The 6,083-nt window shown below is 41.7% G+C and overlaps 1 protein-coding gene across 2 annotated transcripts in view; it reads right to left on the minus strand.

Annotated features, from left to right (window-relative positions):
* Positions 1 to 5,217, minus strand: part of pdlim2 (PDZ and LIM domain 2 (mystique)) — a 34,433-nt gene extending 29,216 nt beyond the window's left edge. For both annotated transcript variants that reach the window (XM_070904063.1, XM_070904062.1), the window contains exon 1: positions 4,878 to 5,217. The gene's annotated coding sequence lies outside the window, so the exon portion shown is untranslated. The remainder of the gene's footprint in view (positions 1 to 4,877) is intronic.
* Positions 5,218 to 6,083: the final 866 nt, after the last annotated feature.

Below are 6,083 nucleotides of genomic sequence, written 5' to 3' on the forward strand. Positions count from 1 at the left end.
CACAATTAGATGAATTCGAGTCATGAAGTCATTTCTATGGCTCGCAGTTCAGCATCAGCCACACAGCAGGAGATCGGCGTGAGGAGAATAGAAACTAGAATTGTAGTGTAGTGAAATACTCTTACTTCCAACGAACATAATGGACAGGTTTATGACTTCCCTGCATTCCTACAGTACATACCAACAAACAGCGAGGTGTTAAGTTTGAAATACTACAAGACAGGTGTATCCACTCAGTTGTGAGTTATTATTAGGTACATCAAGCTAAAACTAATGAAGTCGAATAAAACAGCACTGCAATAAAGCCTACATTCAGTTCTGGTTAAAAAAGAGGAGTCTTAACTTCATTGTAATTTTGACTATAGAAGGCTGTGCTGTTTAAGTCTATTATGAGAGGTGTTGTTACTATTTTGTAGCGATGAGGCGATTAATCATCATCATTAGTCATTAGTCATCATCATCATTAGTCAGAAAAACAATCAGCAACTATTTTGTTGATCCATGAACTGCTATAGTCATTTTCCAAGCAAACATACCCTCAATACAGCTGCTAAATTGTGAGGATTTACTGATTTTCATGTGACAGTAAGACAGTTAGACAGTTGGTCAGACAAAACAAGTAAATATAATTTTCACAATTGTCTTTTATTTTATAAACCAAACTATTAATCAAGATATTCTTCAGCTCATATATCGATAATGACAATGCCCTGATGTCTCCCCCTGATGGTAATATCAGTTCCTCTGACTATTTGTATTTACATGTGATTGTCCTTATAGCATCCAACAAAGGCTTTCTGCAAGATGAGCAGTGGACACCACGTCTCCTTCACCACTACACCGGCGCAGAGGATCACCTTGCCTTAAAGAGCTGCTGAACCAAAACAAATATGTAATCAGTGTGTTTTAATGAAGAGCTTTACTTGCACATGATGGACTGAAGTGTATGTCCAACAAATCAGAAATAAAATACAGGGAAAACCCTAGCCATTGAATGTTTAGCAGCTTGAGACTGACAAGAACATTCAGATTCACATCATTGAAAAACCCAAATCTCAGTGTTGCTACTCTGCATATAAAGTTCACTTTGGGGCGGCAGGATTGACGAGATGTTCAAAAGCAGGCATCACTTGTCTCACACTGTATTTCAGTTTCCATAAGGGCATTTTCACACTCTGGTGGAAGTTTAAGCCTGCCATGTACATACTCTATATATTAAAAGGCCTTTTGGTGCTGGTGTCACATCTATGAGAGATTGTCCCTACAGGCAACAGAGATAGTGGAGGTATGAGGGGAAGAAGGGGCCTTTCCGAACGCTGGATTCAAGATTCATTGCTCCGACATGCAGAGAGCCTCAAGGGTTTCATTTGCTAGAGGTTTTCAATAACACATTTTGTGTTCATGGTGACGACTAAAGGATTGATTGTGTCAAAATCAGAGAACTACATTAATATTTTTAATATTATTATTGCTACTCTTTGACATATTGAATAAAGATGAAAGAGTTTGTCGATTGTTCTTAGTTTAGGATATTTAATGTGTAGCAGCACTTAAAAAAAATAAATCTACATGTTGCATTGTGTAAGATCATATACAGCAGAGTGTAGCTGCAAACAGTATTGCAGGTATTTGTCTTGACGAGCGCTACAAGCCTCAGTATAACTCCCTGGAGGTCAGGGGCGATGAGCATGTGTCATTTAGGCTGAGGCTCGTAGACACACAACAACATCTAACTGATGTGCAATCATCAATTTAGCATGTTTACCGTAGCATGAAGTTATGGGTAGTTTGGGCTGAAGGAGTGAAACCTGCTAACACAAGTCTGAAACTGTGTGTGTAATTTGCAGGAGTGTGGCAGAGATTATGATGACTCATCCATGATGAGTCATTAACTTTGATCAGCATGTCACCATAACACAGCTATGGCAACCAGTAGTCAGGCTGACGGTGATATATTTAATATTGCAAACTGAAAAAATGCATCAGATGGAAAGAATACATGGCCTGCTAAAACACACCGAGTGAACTGGCCAACTAATAAATATGTGCATCGCAGGAAGCCATTACCATCATTATGTTTAACAAAGCTAATCCTAAGAATTAACACCTCATTTATTCCAAGGAATGAAACATTTGGAAAAACAAGTTGTTACCATATGTACTGCAGTGGAAATCAAGTATTCATGAAAACTGAACAGCATTTGATTAACTAAGTAGATAGCTGACTAAACCACTGTATAATAAAATGTCTGGCAGCCAAACCTGGCCACATACATCAACTCTTCACCTAATGTTGTAATTCATTTTGTTTTGTTGTGGTTGCTTTTTGTTCATTTCACTGCACACCTACATGTGCATGTGACAAATAAAGGTCTTGAAACTTCCCTGAATCACTAAATCTATTTCTTAACTGAGACTCTGGGCCAAAATCCACTGGACTGAACTGAACAAGCACTGGCTCTACAGCTAGCTAATACTGAAAGAATGGCTGATGAACATAGCAGACACGATACATTCAGCTGAAAGCTCTGCTGAGCTTTGATGTGAAGGAACACTCTCACTGTGGCTGCGGGGGAATATTCCTGCTGTGAATCACACTTGTCAAGGCTCTCGCTGGTGGCCATACACCGGTGTGAACTTTCCACAGCCCTAGTCAGTGATGCGGTCGACTGTTGACCCTGTGTGTCATGCAGTACACTGACAGGTCGGCACCTACCTGGACACTCACACCCACTGAATAAAAAAGGAGAAGTATGCAATAAAGAGCCTCTCCCTGGACTGAGTAAAATAACATTCTAGACATTCTCCAAATCACACCCACTTTGGGTCAGATATAGCTGCAGTCACTAGGGAGATGAGAAAACATCAAACAATAACAAATGATGTCAAAAAGGGTGTTGGTTGACGAATTTCTGTATCGTTATATGTATTGCTAATGGTGCATGTGTCATCAAAATAATTACAGGCAGAGCCATACCTGTAATTTTTGTGGGTGACTCCCTTTTCAGTAAGAAAACTTTTAAGGGTGCACTCTCCTGTTCGTGCTACAACACAATCTTAAAAATGTTATATAATCTTATCTACTGTAGTACAAAAAAAAGACAATTTCCAAGATCACCCATCATCCCTTTACCACTTTGCTACAGTGGACTGGATTGTGTCCACTGAGAAGTATGGTTTGTAACAAGACAAGGACTCTGTGGTACTGGCTCCACTTATCTCCCACTGCATCATCATGTTACTGCCGTTCACACCGAACAGACTCCACACTCTGGTGCTAAGCAATCAGGACAGTTCACCACATCCTCTGCATGCCAACCACCTCTTTGTTCATTAGACGCACGCTCTTGAACGGTGCACCTCGGTCCATTCAGAAGCCTGTGCTTCGTGAGAAACAACTTTTTTTTTTTGGTAAAGTTGGAGACATCCTCTGCCTCACCAACTGTTTCTACTAAATTAGATGTAATGTGAATCAATCAGAACCATCCTGTGACGCCTCTGCCTCAGCTAAAACTGAAAACCACAGCCAAAAAAAAAAACAACCACACTTTCATCATTCAGACTTAACATAATACTAACTTCCTGCATAACATGTTTATCACAGAGAAAAGCTGCCAATTATAGGCTCTGAACTCAATAAAAAACACAACTATTTAGCAAAACTAGAAGACTAAAATGTTCTTTTGCTTCAGTTAAAACCTCAATGCACTTGTAAAACAAACAAAAAATTCTTTCCCGGAGCTAGAAGGTAATGAGTTGGCCCTTTCCCTGTTTTCTTGAAAAGCCACTGCTTTTTGCTCTATCCAAAATTACAGTGGACTGTTTTTGGTTCCTTGATGGCTTTAGCCGTATCCTATCTGAGTAACTGCATAGTGTCCTCTCAAGACAAAAAGCCATCAGGAAACAAACACAATATGGAGCACGCACATAAAAGGCACAATCACAATAGGGAAGGTACACAAACAGCAGGCAGCGGGGGGGGGGTTCGGGAATATGAGGTTTCATTGAGACTGTTCTGGATTATACATGAGAAACACCTTGAAGTACTTTCCCACCTGCTGAGCTCGCAAGCCAGATCCAGTTCTGTCATTTGATTAAGTGAGCTGGAGGAACAGCCATGTCTAGACACTTTTAAAAAACGGGAGAGAACTGAGTGAAATTGAACTTGAACTACAGTGCTAATTCAGACTCATCACCCTGGACAGGCCTCTCTGAGAGAGGAGGAGAGAGAAGATAACAGCTTCGCTAGGTCAACTAATAAACACTGACTTAAAGTTTCCTGAGGTTGCACCTGGTCCAGCCCCTCCACAAATCACCCCGACTGCTTAATGTGCAAAAACTAACCTGCCCCTGCTCTCCTGAACACAGATGCACCGAGTGGAAGGAGGGAACCGGCACTCTGTGTGGGCTCAAGTTTGTCTAGTCAGTTAGGCTGACTTTCAGTTTCCACTTATCTCATGCATCGTTAGCCAAAACAGCTCATATGTGGGCACTGCACACTTAAACAGCACACATGCTCTGCATCAATCACAGTTTAGCGAGGCTTCACTGCATTCTCTGAGGCTCCCACACCTTCTTTTTTTTTTTTTTTTATATACACATATGAGTCTCTCAGGCTTAACAATCATAATAAATCACACTACCTGCCTTAAAAACTAAAACTTAACAGAAATATATGAGAAGATGATGCCATTGGATACAAATAAAGCGCGAAAGGGACTGTGCTCTCACTCAGCACCCTCCAACAATTAGGTTAAACATTTAGTTTAGCCCATTAGTGCTGATTAATTGGCCCGCATCAAGAAAATCAAACCAAATCCAGTTTCTAAGAGCCTTTCCGGACGCTGAGACACTTTCGCCGTGTTCAGGCTACTTACCAAGGTGAGTGCAGTGTGATTGAAGGTGCCCCTCTCCACCTGTTCGATCTCTGCGCGCTCCTCGACAAAACCCCGAACACACACACACACACACACACACACACACACACAGCCAGGAGACCGCAGGTCCTCGCTCCCCTCAACCTGAATCAGCAGCCGCCTCCAAAATGCGAGCAACACAAAGCAGAAAGCAGCTTTATGAGTTCCCTCCGTCGGTGCGGGAGCGCTGAGGCGGTTGTCGTCCCTCGTCTCCGTCTCTCTTCCGCTGCTTCAGACGTTGAGGTGGCACGCGTGAACGCCACCTGTGGCTGCGCGCGCAGTGGTATCACCGGGACTGCCACTCGGAGGGATGAGCTCGCGGTGCCATGTGCTATTACCAAAATAAAAGCCTTGACACGGGCAGCAATCCGGGGCGTGTCGCGTCAGGGAGGAGGTGGGAGGGGAGGGCGCCGCGGTGATAATTGAGCCGTTTATCCGAAAACACTCTGTGGCTGCTCTTTGTGTCCGCGCGCCACCTGCTGACTGCGCAGGGCAGAGCAGCACGCGCTTTTACGGCGATGGAAGCACACTCCTTTCTGTAAATACATTTTAGATATCCACAAAAGCATTTGTCCGGGTCCAGATTGTATTCTCACAAGTCGGCATGGTAATCAAACGTATCCACAATAACGTTCTTACGAGTAGAAATTGTATTTCAAGATATCTACAACTTTGATTGTACTAGCCAAAAGTAATTTTAAGATCCTTAAAATGTGCAAGTGGCCGTTTTAACATTTAATAGCTCGACTGGATATATATATTGCGTATATATCTGTAATTCAATTCTTCCTCACAAGCTAAAAAAAAAAGTCAGAAATCCACAATGACATTCTTCCTCGGACAAATGACGTCACTTTTGCCATTCATGTGTATTGGGGCTTTCAGATATCCGCGATTGAATTTGAGATGTTGAGAATGAACATTCTGGATATCTGCAATAGAATTCTTACTAGGAAAAACTCCCTTTCCAGATATCTGCAATCCAGTTGTTACTAGTCATCATTTTTATTTCAGATATCCAAAATGAAAAACCATTCCAGATATATATGATGTAATTTTGAAAATCCAAAATACTTTGTGACTTGTAAACATGGCATTTCAGAATTATGACTAGAAACAATTGCAGATATCCACAAACGTATTGTGGATATCGAATGGCGGGTAGAT

The sequence above is a fragment of the Enoplosus armatus genome, chromosome 4 (assembly GCF_043641665.1).
Source record: "Enoplosus armatus isolate fEnoArm2 chromosome 4, fEnoArm2.hap1, whole genome shotgun sequence".
NCBI classification, from domain to species: domain Eukaryota; kingdom Metazoa; phylum Chordata; class Actinopteri; order Centrarchiformes; family Enoplosidae; genus Enoplosus; species Enoplosus armatus.